General features: G+C 43.5%; 1 pseudogene; it reads left to right on the forward strand.

The window, feature by feature from the left end:
• Nucleotides 1–202: 202 nt before the first annotated feature.
• On the forward strand, nucleotides 203–14,393 carry LOC119485677 (annotated as a pseudogene).
• Nucleotides 14,394–19,571: the final 5,178 nt, after the last annotated feature.

Raw genomic sequence — 19,571 nt, forward strand, 5'->3', positions numbered from 1 at the left:
ACTTTGTTCCAAAGGCTGGAACTTCTAGGAATTGTGTGTTAAGATAATACTTGGTGGTATTCCAAAATATGAATCTTTAATATTGTTTAACGCTAACCAGTGAGAAGCAAATCTTGGTTTTGTGAATTTTGTCTCTTTTCTTTCCAAAGTAAAATTGCCACGTCAGATGAACTCAGGAGGAGTGCCTCCAAAACACATCTGTGACCTTTGTTCTTGGTCACTCTTGGTCCACATACAACATAATGTATTTGTCTGCCTGTCAGTGTGCTCCATAGTGGTTGACCACCATGACTCTGAACATCCCTGGTGTGGTTGCAGTGGTGCTGTTCTACATCCTGATTCTGGGGACAGGGTTGTGGGCTGCCCAAAAGTCCAGGAAGGCTGAGAGGCAGAGCCATGGAGGCAGGATCGAAGTGGTGCTCCTCGGAGACAGAAATATCAGCTGGCTGGTCGGGATTTTCAACCATGACTGGTAAGTTGTTCTGAGGGGCTGAAAAACTCCTTTCAGCCAGAGTGGGGTATCAGCTCTTTCTATTAGTTATTTGTTTTGTTTTTTTGCTAGCAGGACATGGGTGTTGTGGAAAGAAAATATTTGGGTTGCTATACACTCACAGCAACCATGCACATACAGTACTACACACCTTAATTAGAACATAATGTATTTACATTATGTTCTAATTAAGGTGTGTGCGCGTGTGTGTGTGTGTGTGTGTGTGTGTGTCATTCTTCTGCAGCTACGTGGGTCGGAGGTGGTTTTATCCTGGGTGTGGCTGAGGCGGTGTATTCTCCTAAAATGGGCTTAATATGGGCTCTTATGCCTATACAATACACAGTGTCCTTCATATTAGGTAAGACAAGTTATACACTATAGATGCAAAATGCTGTGCTGACCTTGATAATGATAATGTTTATGTTTATGTCTGCATAAACGTATTGTTTCTGTGTGGCTCATTTGATCTGATTATAAACATCTTATCAAACTGCTAAATCTACAACAGTTTAAAGTCAGGAATTATTTTGTGGAGCTTGATGTACTGGATACCAGCAGCTTACATTACACAGTGCCCACAGCATCAAATAATTAAAGGATACAGTGCAAACTGCAACACAAGTTTTTAATGATTTTTGTCGAAAAGTGAATACAATATAAGGCTTATTATCTCATCCACTGCACAAGGTGGTCTTTTCTTTGCCAAGCCAATGAGGGATAAGAAGTACATCACCATGATGGATCCATTCCAGATAAAGTATGGCAAAGTGCTCAGTGGAGCTCTGGTGCTGCCTTCTCTGCTGGTGGATGTGCTGTGGGTGTCCTCTACTCTGCTTAGCTTAGGTAAACAAATATTCCTACCAAATAAAACCACAAATTAGTGGATGCAATTAAAGCATTTTAACTTCTGTGTTTGTGGGTTTGGTCTAACAGGAGCAACTATGACTGTGATACTGGATTTGCCCTATGCCTATTGTGTTTGGATCTCATCAGCTGTGGCCATCATCTACACTTTGTTAGGAGGCCTTTATTCAGTGGCCTACACTGACGTTATCCAGCTATGTCTAGTTTTCTTCAGTTTGGTGAGTTACAGTGCCTTGTACAAAAGTGCATGTTTATTTTATAGATGTACATGTATAGCCCTAGCCTGGCCCCAGCCCGACAAAATCTCGTATAAAGCTCCACCACCTGCATCTCGATAGTGTGAATAATTTGTTTTTTCATCATTGTGTCATATTTGTCCACATGTGTGAGCCCGGGTGATTCATTACCAGCTCCAACTCAAATGTTGTAGCACAGGGGGCATTTAAAAAGTCGTCATCGCTATCAGCTGGAATGTGATTTCCGGAAAATTAATCATCAGTCTTTCTCCCATTTTACAAGCACTACCTGGGTTTTTTTTTTTTTAATTTTCATTTAAATTTTCTTTTAACTTCTTAAGAGCACATTTATTTATTACTTTTGTACTTCTTAATCGACCCAGCTGTAGTGCTACACAAAGAGCACAAGAAAATTTAGTTTAATGTCAAGTAAATGGATAAAGTAATCTTTTCTGGAATGTAAGCAATCAAATAAGCTTTGTTTGTTGTAGTTCAGTGACTGTTGTGTGGTGGGTCAGTCTTAAGAAGTCTAAATCTTCCAAAATTAAATAGAGCGCTGTTGATTGTTGATTGTCTCAACACAAGGAAAAAGTGAAGGGCGGGCACATTGAAAACTGAAGCTGTGGAACTGCTTTGAGATAGACTTGATGATGTGTTGAGTCCAGTTTGATACATTAGTAAAATTACTGGAAGCACATGTCCCACACAACCAAAATAATTGCTGCAATCCTGTGAAGTCTCCATGGCCTACTAGTCAAAGGGGCATACCATTTAATTGCAACATTCCTGGTTTGATTGATGACTGGGACCCTTTTTGTAGGGGTTTAAATCACAAGTTTGTCTAACAGGAGCAACTATGACTGTGATACTGGATTTGCCCTATGCCTATTATGTTTGGATCTCATCAGCTGTGGCCATCATCTACACTTTGTTAGGAGGCCTTTATTCAGTGGCCTACACTGACGTTATCCAGCTCTGTCTAGTTTTCTTCAGTTTGGTGAGTTACAGTGCCTTGTACAGTAGTACATGCTCATTTTAAAGATGTACAGTATCTGCAGGTATGTGTATTTACATCTAGTATAAAGCTCCACCACCCAATATATTTTCAGCCTACATCTCAATAGTATGAATGATTTTTTTTATCATTGTGTCCAAATGTGTTGAGCCCAGGTGATTCATTAACCAGCTCCCACTCTCCAACTCAAATCTTTATAGCACAGAGGCCATTTAAAAAGGCGTCAATGCAATCAGGTGGAATGTGACTTCCTGAAAATAAATCCTCAGTCTTTCTCCCATTTCACAAGCACTACCTCTTTTTTCCTTTAATTTCCATTGAAATTTTAATTTAACTTTTTTTTTTTTTATTCAATTATTTCCATAATTTGGCCATTGGACTAGGGATGGAACCCGGACGACAGGCTGACGGTGGCCCCAAAGAGCGTGCAAAAACTCCCTACAGCAATACTGATGTGTCCAGGGTTCCCGGTCGGAGACCACATCGGTGGGGAGACCATGTAGCCGGAAGACATGGCTGCAGGACCAGTTCTGCTGTCTCTGTGGCCGATGGGAGTTTGGGTAGGGGCACGAAGTGTCTTGCTGTAAACCACCGTCAGAATGGTGGTGTGTCCGTTGGACGGTGGCAGACTGGGAATAGTCCAAGGAGACGTGGGACCATGGACGATGGGGCACAGGCAGAGGTCGCAGGAAACCAGCGGGAGCCTGATGAAATGGCTTGTGTTGGTTTCATACAGAGCAGGCGTTGATGAACTCTCTGGTGTCCTCCTCCAGGGTGGCCTACCAGAAACATTGCTGCAGAACCTCGCTAGTGTGCTGGATACCTGGGTGACAGGTGAGCCTGGAGCTGTGTGCCCATCCGAGGATGTTGGACCTTAAGTCCTGAGGGAGAAACAGGTGGTCTGGAGGGCAGGAGCTGGGACCGGCTGAACCTCCAGGGCGGACTTAACTCTAACCTCCACCTCCCAGGTGAGCGAAGCTGCCAGACGTGGAGCAGGAAGGATGCTTTCAGGGCCAGGGGCGAAGTTCTCCTTCACCACAAACTGGCAGGACAGGGCGTCAGGTTTGACATTGTGGGAACCGGGCCGGTAGGAGAGGGAAAAGTTAAATCCTTGTGAAAAATAGCGACCATCTGGCTTGTCATGAGTTCAGTCTTTTGGCGGATTGGATATACTCAAGGTTTTTGTGATCTGTCCAGACCAAGAAGGGCTGCTTGGTCCCCTTGAGCCAGTGATGCCAGTCCTCCAACGCCAGCTTGACAGCCAGCAGTTCCCGGTTCCCAATGTCGTAGTTCCTCTCCGCCGGGGAAAGTCGCCTTGAGAAGAAGGCACAGGGGTGGAGCTTCTGGTCGTCGGCAGCCCGCTATGACAAGATGGCTCCACCTCCACAACAAACTGTCTCTCAGGGTTAGAAACTTGGAGGATGGGAGCAGATGTAAACCGGGCCTTGAGGTTCTGGAAGGCCTCCTCAGCAGAGGAGCACCACTGAAACGGAACCTTGGAGGATGTAAGGGCCGTGAGTCATGCAGCCACTGTGCTGTAGCCGCGAAATAACCTCCGGTGAAAGTTGGCAATCCCCAGGAACCGTTCCAGCTGTTTGTGAGACTCGAGAACAGGCCAGGACATGACACTTTGACAGGGTCCATCTGCTTATTCCCCTGTCCAATGATGTACCCCAGGAACGAGACAGAGGCGGAGTGGAACTTTTTCTTTTCGGCCTTGACGAAAAGAGAGGCACTGAAGGACTGCCTGGACTTGATGCACATGCTCCTCCTTGGATCTGGAGAAGACCAGGATATCGTCCAAGTACACAAACACGTGCTTGTTGAGCATGTCCCTCAGCATGTCATTGACCAGGGCCTGGAACACGACCAGGGCGTTGGTGAGCCTGAAAAGCATCACCAGATACTCATAGTGACCAGTGGGCTTGTTGAAGGCCGTCTTCCACTCATCGATACCGGCAGCCAGAGACTCATTAATGTACAGTATGTTTCCATGGCCTCCTACTCAGTTGCGGACAGGGAGTACAGGCACCTTCCCAGGCTGCAGATCGATGGCGCAGTCGTATGGCTGGTGTGGCGACACCTTGGCCTTGCTGAACAGCTCCCAGAAATCGTGACACACCGCTGGCAATTCGACAGGGTCGGAGCAGGGCTGGGACAGGCGGACAGTTGGAGTGCGGCTGCTTGCTTCAGGCAGACCTGATAGCAGGAAGAGCTCCAGCCCATGATGAACCCATCGCCCAGTCAACGTGGGGGTTGTGGCGGCGGAGCCAGGGTTAGCCCAGGATCAGAGGAAGCCAAGGTGACCTCATGATATGAAACGGGATGGTCTCATGATGATTGCCGGACAGGAGCATGCGAACAGGTGTGGTCTGATCTGTCACCGTCCCCAGTAGGTGACCATCCAGGGCGCTGGCAGAAACTGGACATGGCAGAGGAATCCGGTCAATACCTAGCTGCTGGGCGAGGTCCTCATCAATGACGCTGATGTCAGCACCAGAGTCAATGAACGTGTGTGAGACCCATCCGCCAACAGGAGCTTAGTGCGACACAGGGGTCTTTGTTTATCGGCTAGTCCTATGGTTGGGCAGTGGATCCCCCACTACTGATGAGCCCTGCCTTTTGCTGGACACCGGGAAACAAAGTGACCAGCTTGACCACAGTAGAGGTGGAGGTTCTCCAGGAACCCTCACGCTCCTCTGGGGTTAGACTGTTGCGTCCCACCTACATGGTCTCAGAACCCCCTGGCTGTGGCCCTGTCGTGGTGGCTGGTGGCTGCTGGAGAACCTTGTGACCCCCTGACATCGCTCCTGCCTCCTCATCAATCAGGCGCACGCACAGCCCATGGAAAGGCTACTTCAAAAGGGCTGGTGGTGGCCGTGATGCTGAAAACACATTACAGCGCCCGCGTTCCACTCCATGTGTTCCAAAAACGTCTGGCACAGGTCGTGCTAGAATGTCCTCACTAACTCGCCCCAATGTGTGGGAGGTGGTTGATAATTCTTTAACGTCACTGATGCAGAATTTAAAAGAGGATTTGTTACTCTTGAAATGTGCCTGCAGCAGTTTGATTTGATTGTTTTATCACTTCTGTTTTGTGTGCTTTTTGTATGTTTGTTTGTTCAAGATTCAAGATTCAAGATGTTTATTGTCACGCTGGTTGTACAGGTACAAACGTGTGAAATACTTTTTGCTGGGAAGCTCCATTAAAATAATAAATTATATTACATTTACATTTACATTACAATTACATTTACATTACAATTATAAAAGGAAATACTTTATACAAGGGCATATTAAGAACATATACAGGCATATTAAGAACATCTGTATTAAGAATATATACAGTATATACAGTATAGGATATATTTTTGTGTAAGAATGTGTCGAATGAATTATAGATTTAAAAGTCTGATGGCCTGATGGCCTGGGGGAAAAAACTGTTCCTCAGTCTGTTGGTGTGAGTCCTGGGGGTCCTGTATCTTCTACCAGAGGGCAGGAGGGAGAACAGGCTGTTGTGTGGGTGTGTCGTGTCCTTAATGACCCTCAGGGACTTCCTGAGGCACCGCTGGGTGTAAAGCTCCTGCAGGCTGGGCAGCTCGCACCCGGTTATGTGTTGGGCCGAGCGCACCACCCTTTCCAGCGCCTCACGGTCCACGTTGGTGCAGTTGCCGTACCAGGTGGTGAAGCAGCCTGTCAGGAGGCTCTCTATGGTGCCCCGGTAGAAGTCCCTGAGGATTTGTGGTTTCAGTCTGAAAGTCTTGAGTCGCCTCAGAGCGTACAGTCTCTGCTGGGTCTTCCTGACTACAGCGGTGGTGTGGGTGGCCCATGTCAAGTCCTTATGGATGTTGACACCCAGGTATTTAAAGGTGTCCACCCTCTCCACCGCTGTGCCGTTGATGGTGACTGGGGGGTGAGTGCAACCCCCCCTCCTGTAATCCACGATGACCTCCTTGGTCTTTGAGACGTTCAGGGAGAGGTGGTTGTTCTGACACCACTGTTCCAGGGTGGTCACCTCCTCCCTGTAAGCCGTCTTGTCGCCATGGGAGATCAACCCCACAACTGCTGTGTCGTCCGCAAACTTCACGATGGTGTTTGAAGCTCTTGTTGCCACACAGGAGGGGGCTGAGAACACAGCCCTGTGGCGCTCCTGTGCTGAGAGTCAGTGAAGTCGAGGTGAGGTTATCGATTCTCACCACCTGGGGGCGTCCCGTCAGGAAGTCCAGGATCCAGTTACACAGTGGTGTGTTCAGGCCCAGATCCTTGAGCTTACTGACGAGCCTGGAGGGCACTATGGTGTTGAACGCTGAGCTGTAATCCACGAACAGCATCCTCACATAGGTGTCCCTTCCTTTCAGGTGGGAGAGGGCGGTGTGTAGGACGTGGGCGATGGCGTCCTCTGTGCCTCTGTTTGGGCGGTGTGCAAATTGTAGGGGGTCGAGTGTGGGGGGAGAATGGGGCAGATGAGGGATTTAACCAGCTTCTCAAAACACTTGCTGATTATGGGGGTGAGGGCTATGGGGGTGAGGGCTATGAGGGTGAGGGCTATGGGGCGCCAGTCGTTTAAGCTGGTTACGTTTTGTTGTTTGGGGATGGGGATGATGGTGGTGGATTTTAAGCAGGTGGGGACAGTCCGGAGAGAGAGAGTGTGTGTGTGTGTGTGTGTGTGTGTGAGAAGCTGAAAATGCTCAGTGGGATCATAAGCAAACTGGCTGAGAGGAAACTGGACATGAGGAAAGTGGGTGCCCCTGGAAAGGGCCGTTGTGTTACCGTTGCTCAGTTGGGCCACCGTCAACGGAGGAGGATATCTCGGCGGGGGTGAAGGAGGCACTAGAGCTGTAGCATGTAGTGACGCAGTGGCAGCAGCGGCTGCAGCGGCTGCAGTGCACTTCTTCTAGGAGCGAGCATCTCACTATCTGTGATGCTGCGACTGAGGAGCAGCTTTGCTCCAGAAGTGTGTTTATTCCCCCTCTCCGCTCCCTTGGCTGCTTCATGCAGATGAGCTGTTGCGCTCTGGAGGAGTGAACAACAACCCATTGGGGGATATGAAACCATCCAGCACCTCCTGTCTGATTTGGGGGGAAGCTGCAACATGTGGGGCCAGATGTTACGCTGCATCATCGTCTGCCATGCCATAATTCTGGTCAAAGCCACCATAGAAGCCGTGGTGAGGGTCAGGACAGCTGATATAGCCTTCCCAATGCCCGTGGCTAGCTCCAGGGATAGAGACCATTGGTACTGTTGCATTGTGGTCGGATTTAATTCTTTTCTTTATAAAAACATGATTTGATTTTGAAAAAAATCTTTATCAAAAAGGAGTCTTCTTAATCAAGGTCAATATTATAAGCAAGTTAAGAAGCTCATTCTGTATGCACAACTTGCTAACACAATTTAAGAACCTCCTGGAAGGACATGCTTTGTGAGCGCACAAAAAAGAATTTCAAAAACAGAGAGAGGTGTGTGTGTGTGTGTGTGTGTGTGTGTATGTGTGAGAAGCTGAAAATGCTCAGTGGGATCATAAGCAAACTGGCTGAGAGGAATGTATATGGAATGGTAAATGGATGAATGGTAAATGGACTTGGACTTATATAGCGCTTTTCTAGTCTTCCAACCACTCAAAGCGCTTTACACTACATGTCAGTATTCACCCATTCACACACACATTCATACAGTGATGGCAGAGGCTACTAAGGTGCCAACTTTGCCCATCAGGATTTAATCTAAATACTCATTCACACACCGATGGCTATGCCTCCGGGAGCAATTTGGGGTTAAGTGTCTTGCTCAAGGACACACCGACATGTGACCCGGAGCAGCCGGGGATCGAACCACCGACCTTCCGATTGGTGGACAACCTGCTCTACCCTCTGAGCCACAGCCGCCCTATATGCTGTATATAGGGACCACAAAATTTGTGCGACAGCCCCTGGATGGAAGGGGCAGCTGCTAAAATCTTTCCTAGGGTACCAAAATGGTCAGGGCCAGCTGTCTTAATCTCAATTAAAAGGTTCATTGCACTTTTAAAGGGTGTACTTATTTTATTTTTTATTATTAAGCTAGTGTATTATCATTATATCAGTGACATAAAATGGTCTTAAAAATGGTCTTAGTGGCTATGCACACTGTGGAGGTATATGAAAATGTTATATCGTACGGGAAATTAAAATCCCCAGCACTACCACAACCCAGTTAATCCAGCAGTGGGCAGTATGGTAGATATTGCACATTAGGGGACTTCATCTTCAAAAAACTTCTCAAGTCAATCCTGCAAAAAAGTTCTTTAATACAGAGTTCACACCTTTTGAATGGAAGGAGGGGAAAAAACACAGAAATTTAAGACATCCCAAACCATCTATGCAAAGCAGCATTGTTAGGTTTGTTGTGTAAACACAATGGATTGAATGAAAGGTCATATTAGTTTTTTAACATCTGACAAATTACTGACTTGTTGTGCCAAGGTCTTCAGTCTGATGATCTCAATATCTATTTGCAGTGGCTGTGTGTCCCCTTCCTGTTGCTCAACCCCACATCTAGAAACATTGCCCAGACTGCTTTCAACCACACGTTCCAAGAACCCTGGGTCGGCACTCTGGAGCAGGACAAAGTCTGGAAGTGGATTGATGACTTCTTAATGATTGTAAGATAATTTATCAGTATCATACTGTCCTGCTTCCATCCATAAGCTCAGAGCACAGCTACATGTCAGTGGGACAGACAAACCATAACCAATGTCGTACTTAAAGCTAGGGTTGGTAATTTTGAGAAACTAGCAAGAGTAAGTTAGATTTTTAAAATGATCCAAACAAAAAACCAAGCCCAGTGTTGCCAACTCTTTTCTGATGAAAGTAGCTAGCAGCACTAGCTCCAACAGTCGTCAAATCTAGCAAGAAAGTCTGCAACACTGACAGTCCGTCCCACTGACAGGCCTCCCTCCAAAGCCAACTGCCCCAACATTTTCATTATGATCGTAAACAACAAAAATGGCTATTGTTAGTACTCACAGCTGTCAAGCTAGCAGCATGTGTTGGTGTGTGCAGGCAGGCAGGTAGGTAGACAGGCAGGTAGAACGTCGGGCCGAATTAAATGATTGGACGGGCTTATTACAGTCCTGCGACAGCCAGAGATTCCAGATTTCTTTCTCTTTTCTGTCAGAGCATTTGATTTATTGATTACTGTCAGGATGTAATGAGAATTTCAACAAATATAACAAAAAAATGTTTTGAAGAAGATTACCAACCGTAGCTTTAAAAATCCTAAATTTGCAATGTCAAAAGAATGTAAATGAGAAACCTTCTTTATGTAATTTCGGTAGGAGATTAGAAAAAACCTGATCTCCCCAGCTAGATTTCTCCTGGAAAAAAAGACAATTATTTGACAATCTAGACATGCAATAATTGCAAATCAGCTTTTGAGCAGTATTAGAAATCTGCAAGGCCTTGTTTCTTCCTAATCTTTTCTTGTCCTCAACATGCATCTTCCTCCTCTCCCTGTGCTCTTTTTTCCAGGGTCTTGGTAGTCTTTCCTTTCAGTGCTTCCACCAGAGGACGCTGTCTGCCTCCTCTTCACGAGCAGCCCAGTTAACCTGCTATGCTGCTGCTTTTGTCATCCCCATACTGGGAATCCCCCCTGCCTTGGTTGGGGCTGTCGCCGCCTCCACAGGTGGGAATTAGGTTAGAGATGACAGACCTTTAATACAGACACTTACATTGTTGCCAGGATCTATTTGTATTGTTTGACTAAATTAATGATTGTCAGTTATTTTGTTATATGACAGAGAAAACAGCTTTTCCTGGCTAGTTGCCTTCCTAAGCATAGATATGACCTTTGTAGTACATTAACAATAGTTAAGGTAACAAAGCGTAGCTTACATTTAGCAGTGCAGGTGCACTGACCTACACAAGACACAGATTCATGGTGCTGAGGTATGCAGTACTACTGGAAACCCAACTAGACTCAAATGTTGGCGGTGCCAAAAGATGCAACCTATTTTGGGGCTCTCTTTGTTTGCGGAACGTCTGTATAATACTCATTACTTATGTCTTGTCAGGCCACAGACAATTTGCTGAGTGATAAACAGCTGCTTGTCACACCAGCAAGTCAAGTCCAGTCAAGTCAATTTATTTGTATAGCCCAAACCTCTACACCAGATAGATAGAGCCAGAGCAATACGACCTCCTCTTCACCATGGAACCTAGAGAGAGGACCAGATTTTTGTTTTTAATTCACGGTTGCTTGGTAATGAAAATGTATATTACCCATGCCAATAAGCCCCCTTGGACTGAAGTAATTTGTTAGAGAGGCTAAATCTCCTGGAGGACGGAGGTCCAGCAGATAGTAATACACTCATACTTTGGCCGCTTTCACAAGCCAACATTTAGTCCTTTTTAATGGAACTCTGTTGCAGTTTGTTTGCAGTAATTGTAGTCTGGTGCAGACCAAGAGAATGAGAGGTGGTCTTTGACCACCTCCAAGCAAACCAAAACGCAGAGGATTACGGGCTGCCTACGCAGGCATTTGTTGAGATGGACAAAAGTTAACATGAGTGGGAGAGGACTGACCTGGACTTCTGCAGAAGTTCAATGTTTGCTTGACACCTTGGCCAAAGACATCATAGAGAATATGCTAAATAAAGGCAAATCAAATAGTGACATTTATAAAGTCATTCCAGATAGACTGGAGGAGAAGGGATTCATGCGTAGAGTAATGAACTATGGCTTGTGAAACCACCCTTAGATCCTTTTGTCCTGGAACACATTTAGCCTATTGCTACTTCCTAAATTAGTCATCTATTACAAATTATGGTTTAACACAAAACAAATTGAAGTGTTTTTTGAATGTTGAATAGAAAAGGTTTTCCATCCTATTGAGTTTAAAAGGTTTATCATATTGGGACAATATAAAAGCTAATACAACTATTTTGTTGTGTCAATGGTTGATTAGTATGACTTTGAGTGCTTCCGTTGAGCAAAATGTTCAGGTACTTGAGACCTGGTTAATCAAGGGTTTTTTTCTTGACAAACTGCAGGTGCTGTGTCTTCAGGTTCAGGTGAGGCAGGTGTTTGTGACTTGGTTGTTAGTTAGCTAGCTTTTTTGCATATTAGTAAAATTTTAAATTATATATAAACTCTAATGCACATCTGCAATTTGTGCTGAATACAGTATAAGATTATATTTTTGTAATAGATACCTATAGTTGACCTTCTATTTATTGCCACCAGTTTATACATGAATTTTGAAGTTTTTGGTTGATTTTTGCAGCCTGTGGCTGAAGTATTAAAGGGGACTTATTATGCTTTTGTGATTTTTCCCTTTCTTTAGTGTGTTATATAGTACAGTATTTTGTGCATGTAAAACGACTCCAAAGTTACAAAACCCAGAGTCCACGCCAAAGGGAGTTACTCTCCCCCACAGAAACACTGCTCCTGAAATGCCTCACTTGAGGTCCTGCCTTTTCCAAGTAACACATTTGCATAATACCTGCCTAGCAGCTAGTTTGGCTCGCCCTCAAACAAAGCTAGTTCGAGGGGAGCTGAAGCCGAGTCCAAGAAGTTAGGTTCAGCTGACCAATTATAACAGTGGGCAAACTGACCAATCAGAGCAGACTAGGCTTTTGAGGAGGGCGGGGCAGGAGCTCAAACAGAGCGTTTCAAACAGAGCGTTTCAGACAGAGCGTGAAAAGAGGTGCTGCATCACAGCCGCATGAGAAAAGTAAAGCGTTTTTTTTTTTACTTTAAATCTTGTAACCATGTTCTAGTAAAACCCCAAATACAAGTATGCACCTGAAAATAATCAAAATAGGGTGCTCTTAAGCTGCTGTAAACAGAATACATATGATTCTCTCTCACCTGTTTTCAGTGAAAAAGCTCTGATAAACCCCAAAGTTAGCGACTAGCTGGTGAACATTTAGCATTTAGTAGGTAAAAAATGGATGCAACAAGCCGGTCAAGCTCCCATGAATTCGTGACATTTTTTAATTTTTTTCAATTTGTTTTCTTTTTGTCTTTATTACTGGAGCACGTATGGCATTTGGCAGGGGATACACTCATCAACGTTGGAAAAGGAACCATGGGGATTGGATAAAGTGCACCGCCCATGGCATCTTCTGACCACCCAGCAAAACATCCACCCAGCCTTGAATCCTTTAATTTCCCTCAGGAATTTCAATTAGGTGGCCAAAGACACAACTCCAAATTAATGCTAATGTTGCTGGATGTGTAAAAATGAAACTATTTGCTAACACGTTTGCTATAACAACTTTATAAGGTCATAGTATGTCACTGATGTGTATACATGTTGTTCCAACTTCCCCAACAAACAAAAAAGCCATTAATGCAGCTTTAAAAATACACAAATGTAATATAAAACCTTCGATAGCAAAAGATTTCAATTACAGAATAGAGCCTAGGTTCCTATGAGTGCTGTATGGATCTTGTATTCTGAGGACTTTTTACAAGTATTTATTATTATTATTTATTTTGTCCAGACTGGAACCTGACACTGTACGGTTCTCCATCTCCATATGTACGTGGTGAGCATAGTTTGGTCCTGCCCCTGACCCTACAATACCTCACTCCGTCTTACGTCTCAGTCATTGGAATCGGAGCTGTGGCCGCTGCTGTCATGTCATCCACAGACTCTGCCCTGTTGTCTGCAACTTCTGTTTTCTCTTCAAACATCTACAAGAACATCCTGCGTAAACAGGTGAGTACAAGATGTTGATGGTGGCTCAATGTGTCTCTAGAGATGAGGGTTAGGATGCACATTTGTTGCAAATTAAGAAGTACAAACAAATCAAATCCAAATCAATCCCATTTTGGAAAGCACAGGTATGTGAATGAATAATGAAGCATCTCTGTATAACTCCATGTTTGTAGGCATCAGACAATGAAATGCAATGGATGATTCGGGTCTCAGTGGTCGTGGTGGGTGTGGTTGGGACATCCATAACATTCTACAGCAAGAGCACCCTGATCCTCTGGATTCTCGGAGCAGACATTGCCTACACCCTTACATTCCCCCATCTGGTCTCCGTGCTCTTCTTTAAAGTGACGAATGGTTACGTGCCGCTGTGGGTTATATCGTAGGGCTGACTGTCAGTAATTTTGTTGGGTAGGAGAACGTTTTAGGCCTTCCTGTTATTCTTCATCTTCCCGGTTGCATATTGGAAGATGGCGTCTACATCCAAAAGTCCCCTATCAGGACCGTCTCCATGCTCTGCACTTTGGTAACTGTCTTAGTTTTTTCATTTCTGGCTTTGTTCATGTTCAATCACGGCCTGTTGCCTGAGAGGTGGGACATTTTCAAAGTAAAACGTAATGTTACTGTGTCAACTGCGGATCCCGTCACAAAGCATCTCAAAGAAGAAGCTGGGAGTGATGCTGAGTGTGACGAGAACAGACATGGAGTTGCTTTACAGCCAGTGTTGCAGACTCAGGATCGTGACCGGTTGTCTTCCCTTTTGAAAAGTTGATGACCTGAATTTTATTATGATCCTGATAAGTGTGTATATTTAGAGAAATTGCAAGTTAAAGTTACCTTTATTTTAAGCTGTTAATTGCTAATCGGTGCTGATGAGGTACCCTGCTGTTCAAAAGTCTGGAATTACCTGTTTTATTGATGTTTTTTTTTTTTCAGTCAATATTAACATAGATAGAAACTGTATAATTCAGACACCAAATGTATTATTTACACGTTACACACCCCAAAAGAATACCAATTTAATGATTAACCTTATTAATTGAGCCTACTTCTCACTTGATTTATTACCTCAGTAACATTGTGAACATGAGTTTATGGTCTCAATAACTAGTTTTAAGTCTTCTTCAATTCAACATGATGTTCATTTCGTAAATGATTGTCCCATTTAGAGTCAGGTAGACCATAAAGCAGGGGATGCTTTAGGGCGTGGTTACCTTGTGATTGACAGGTTGGCATAGCAACATGCCGTTGTCCGGTCTGGAAATTGTCTGTGTTTTATCTTAGAACTTTAACCCTTTCACAGTGTGTTTTTAGTTGTAGTTGTTTTGGTGGCATAAAATGGCATTTTCAGTGTTCGGACGGCTCCACCCTTTTGATGTCCAAAAACCAAGATGGCGACGGCCAAAATGCTGAACTCAAGTTCCTCAAAACCGTAGTGCACAAACCAATGGGTGACGTCACAGTGACTATATACACTTCTTATATAAACTCAGAAAAAAAAAGTTCGGAAACTTGTGTTTGGTGGATTATTTCTCTGTTGTTACAATGCTAATGGTCATTGTATTTTACATGGTTGGAAAGCCTGTTTATTTACCTTCACAATGATGTCCAACTTGTAAGGATCATGTATTTGTGGGATGAGCAGCACAGCTGATTATGTGGGTAGCGGCCCAAAGAAAAATTTGCCGAAATGCTCTGCCAATGGTAAACAGTGTATTCCCCTGTTGGTGTTGACTCTTGTTTTGAGTTGTTTGGTGGATTGGATGATTGAACTCTCTATCAGTAACAAGGAACAAACAAGAATATTGGCAATTTGACACTTTATTCATTTAATACCACGTCAGGAGCCTCAGTAGCGGTGGAAGATCCATACGCAGCCACAACAGCCTGGCACCTCCTCCTCATGCTGGTCACCAACCATCCCACAGCAATGTGTGACCAGGTTGGTGACCAGCATGAGGAGGAGGTGCCAGGCTTGTTGTGGATTCGTATGGACAAAAATTCCATAATAACCTTTCAGCATATTGTAATTCAAGTGTTCTGAGAGAAAACTAGACTTCTGCTCCTCCTCATGGCTCTGTTTTCAGGCTTTAGAACATCTAGCCCGAGACGGGAGACTTTGACCAATCACAGGACATTTCAGAGAGAGAGCGTTCCCTATTGGCTGTTCATTCAACGGAGGCAGCTGTCAATCACTCGTGAACTCCAATCAAACGGTCAACTAGGCAGCGCTGATTAAATATGAATCAATATTCTGTTACTGTAACGCCTATTTTTCTCCTCTGATGTTGTCAGAATCATCTTGTAGTGTACTGTTTAGCTGTAAAACGACAAAGTTTGCCCGGGCTGGTGGGCGGTCCTTGGTATTTCCTCAACTGATCTCAACATGGCAACAGTCTCCAAGTAAGGAAATTAAATATTAGTTTGCATAATTTGGTTGAAATTAATATCTTTTTTTGCTCTCTTAAAGATCCATCCATTACTATAAAGCGTATGTCATGCAAGAGAGCTGTGAAACAGCTGTGCCAATTAAACGTGATACGACAGCTCAGCAAAGGGAAAGTTTTAGCTCATATCTCGAAGGTTCAATATGTCACGACATGAACACACATCACCACAGATCTGCACCCAAAGACAGATGGAGTATGATTTTCCATCTGATAGTGACCGATAAATAAACAATAAGGAAATTGATTTGGTGAAACTGTTTATATGACTCGGACCAATGCTATTTTAGCAATAATACTAATGTATCTCACCTCGTAGGCCTACATGGTCACATAATTTATTAATTCATTTTAGCATACACAAGTTTCAAGGATAAAACATGAGACGCTACTTTTGCTAATAAGAAAATGTGAAAGTCTGCTCCGGCTGGTGGGCGGTGCTTGGTATTTCCTCAACTGATCTCAACATGGCTGTCGAGTCACAAACTTTCTCATTTTACAGCTAAACAGTACACTACAAGATGTTTCTGAGAACATTTTATGCTAGGCATTACAGAATATTAATTAATATTTGATCGGCGATGCCTAGTTTGACAGTTTGTGAGTGATTGACAGCTGCTCAGAGACGGCAAGGCTCCAGCTCGGCTCTGATTGGTTGTTTTCCTCCGGTCTGTGAAGTCTTGCAGATGCCATTAGGAGGACCGGAGGACACAGAGGCAGATGATTTTTTTCAGATTACCTGTCTCATACACTACTGTCAGGATATAGTGACCGTTTTGTTAGAATAACTTTTTAAAATCATATTTAAGACCTTGGTGCTTTTAGATATTTCTTGAATAATCCCATTCTGTCCAATTTGCCAGTTTCATCAGGGCATTTGATATTTGACTACCTCGGTCTCTCAAGGAATGATAATCAGTTTGACAATCAGTTCAATAAGTTTGAAAATATTCTTGTTCACACAAGTTTTAATTTCTATGTGTTGTCTTTTGCTTTGTTATTGTGTCTGTATTTAGTTGTTCTAGTTAAGTTAGTTACACATGTGCATACAATTAAGGTGGATTTGTCATGTGTATTAGCACATTTTTTAGCACCAACTGTCTGTTTTGAGTATTATTATGACTATACAGTAATAATAGAGAGGGCATTTACCCTGTGTCCTATACAGACACTGATACTCTGCTTGCTGTTATGTAATACTTTTCTTAGTCCCCAACAAATCTGGCCAGTGAGCTAAATTTGCTCTTACATTAGTGTAACATAATATTTGAAGGGCAGATCATCTTCTGCAGCTGGCCTTGTGCTACAGTTGGCCTTCTGATTTTTTAACAGGGCAGATTCATTCTGCAAAAAAACCCAGCATATAGATTATGGCTGTGTAAATGCAGTAGTAATCACTTCAGGGATTCCCCATTGGTTTAGCTGAATACGCAGAATATGTTATCTAAGCTGCAAAGAGGCTAGCTGATTTAATGACATGTCTAGAGTTGACCTTTTGTCAGCATGAGGTTGTCACCATATGCTTTTGAACAGATGGATGGCATTGTATAGGGCCTAAAAAGGCCGCTGAGTAAAGAAATGGGTCAATCTATTTTAGAACAGGAAGTTAATAGGCCTGCACCATTCAAATTTAGACAAGAATCCCTGACATACATGTTTCTTTGTGATGACACTGGTGTCATGAAGATGCCAACACCAACCATGTTACCATGTAATCAGAAACAAAAATAGTTCTCAAAGAAAGTGACAACTAACCCTATGATGGAGGCATACTGTATTTACAGCCACTAAAGACAGACATTTAACATTTGAGATGTACAACAAGATATTCATGGACAACCTTAGACCCAGTTAGTGTTATGTCATAACCAACTCACAGAAGCAATTCATCCCATACCCTGACAGTCAAAATGGTCTACTTCTAATGCCTTAAAAACTCAATAAAATCTAACAAAATCAAACTCGTTATGGCACAGGATGTAGAGAAGAGTCATCACTCTGTTGGGGTTATCTGAACAAAAACATGCAGTTGTACAGTTGTGTTACACAGGATGGAAGTATGCAGTATGGAAAAATATGGAATTTAATTTAAGTCATTTCCAGGTATGCATAAGTATGGAACAAGATAAAAGAGAGAATGGAAAAATATTTGTGTTTCAAGACTAGGGCTATCACAATATCAGATTTTCACTAAACGATTATCATTGCTAGAATAATTCAACGGTTATAAATGAGACCCCACATGTTTATCCATGTCTTTGCCTGACCCAGTTTCCTGTTCCTGACCAGCCAGGGTCTGAAGCGGTCTACAGTAAAACCTGGTTCCTGTTTTACTGTTGGAACATGTTGCTGGTTACCCAGTCATATGTGTTATTATTCCTCAGCCTTACTGAGCCTCAGCCCCGACTCCGCTTCTATCGTCCCTCTGGTTGCTCCAGTCAGTCCGTCTTTATTTGCAGCCTGAGCCCCGGGTCCTGTAACACACTCCCTGTGGCCAGCATTCTGCCTGGCTTCCAGTTCTACCGTGTGTGTTTGCATGATCTAACCTGCCCGCCTGCTGACAGCTGCTGAAAGACCTTATCCTTGTAAACTGCCTTTTAACTCTATCTGCTCTGTACTGGTGTCTGCATTGGAACCAAATTTCCAATGTGAGCTACCTGGTTAGTTGACAAGTTAAATGAGCATTATATATCCAGCTTGGACTTAGGCCCATCCTAAGAAATGCATTTCAATGAGGCCCAGTCGATATAATTGAACCTGATTATTGATTAAAACAACAAACTAAAAAGACCAAAACAATACAGTAACTAAGGGGTTAAAAAAAACCTAAAGAAATGTGCACTGACAAGGATTTGTCAGAACCAATTTAAGAAAAGCTTTTTTCTGTTTGAAACTGTCATAAGCTGAGTTTTGTTGAAGGCAAATGATAGTTACATTTATCTTCTTTTTGATATTTTAAACCATTTGTTGTTGTTTATCATTTGATCATTTGTAACCATATAATCTTTTGATCATTTACAACTGTATTTCATTTCATTATGTTCATTCACCATTTGAAAATTCTCGTCTTGAGTTACTTTAAAAGTGATTCATTATATTTTTGTGTGATTTCTATGATGTGGAAGAAAAGGGAATGAGGCGTCTTGCCTCTGAAAACAAAACGGTTCTTTGAAAAGATTTTACATTAATAATTTTTACTAGATGTGATTTTATATTAAAGCTTAGAAGAAGATGGCGCCGTAGAGAGAGGGCGACATGCCGGGAGCTCTGTAACTGTTTTGGTTATTTTAGTTTTCTTTAAGGTTAGTTTTGTATTCTTAGGCCAGTTTTAGGTCATTTTGTTAAGTTTTTCTAGTTCTAGGTTTCTTGATAGTTTCAGGCTCTCTAGCACCATGTGAGCGTCAGCCAAGCTTACACTAATGCTGCTGTCCCTCACGACTGGAATGGACGACAGCGACAACAACAACAACAACAACAACAAAGCCCCCAGGGTCACTTACAACAGAGAGACACCTCTGAACATCAGAAAGACGAGCACTCACCACAGCCCTGACCTCCTCACTCCGGATTCAACACTCTTTACCGAACTGAGGAGGACAGACAGGCGAGTCGGGGTCCAACCATGGTCTGGGTCCCAACATAGAAGGAGAGGCAGGCGAGCGTAACGGGGGTGGGGGGGTCTCTTCTTCTGTTTACTTCCTCTATAAACAGTTGCTGCGGTGGCAGCCAACAGTCTCTGCGTTGTGTTTGATTGTAGACCAATGGCTGACGGTTAACGTTTCACTTCAACGAACCACAGACAGCTCCGATGTCGATTCAAC

This window comes from Sebastes umbrosus, chromosome 3, assembly GCF_015220745.1.
Source record: "Sebastes umbrosus isolate fSebUmb1 chromosome 3, fSebUmb1.pri, whole genome shotgun sequence".
NCBI lineage: Eukaryota > Metazoa > Chordata > Actinopteri > Perciformes > Sebastidae > Sebastes > Sebastes umbrosus.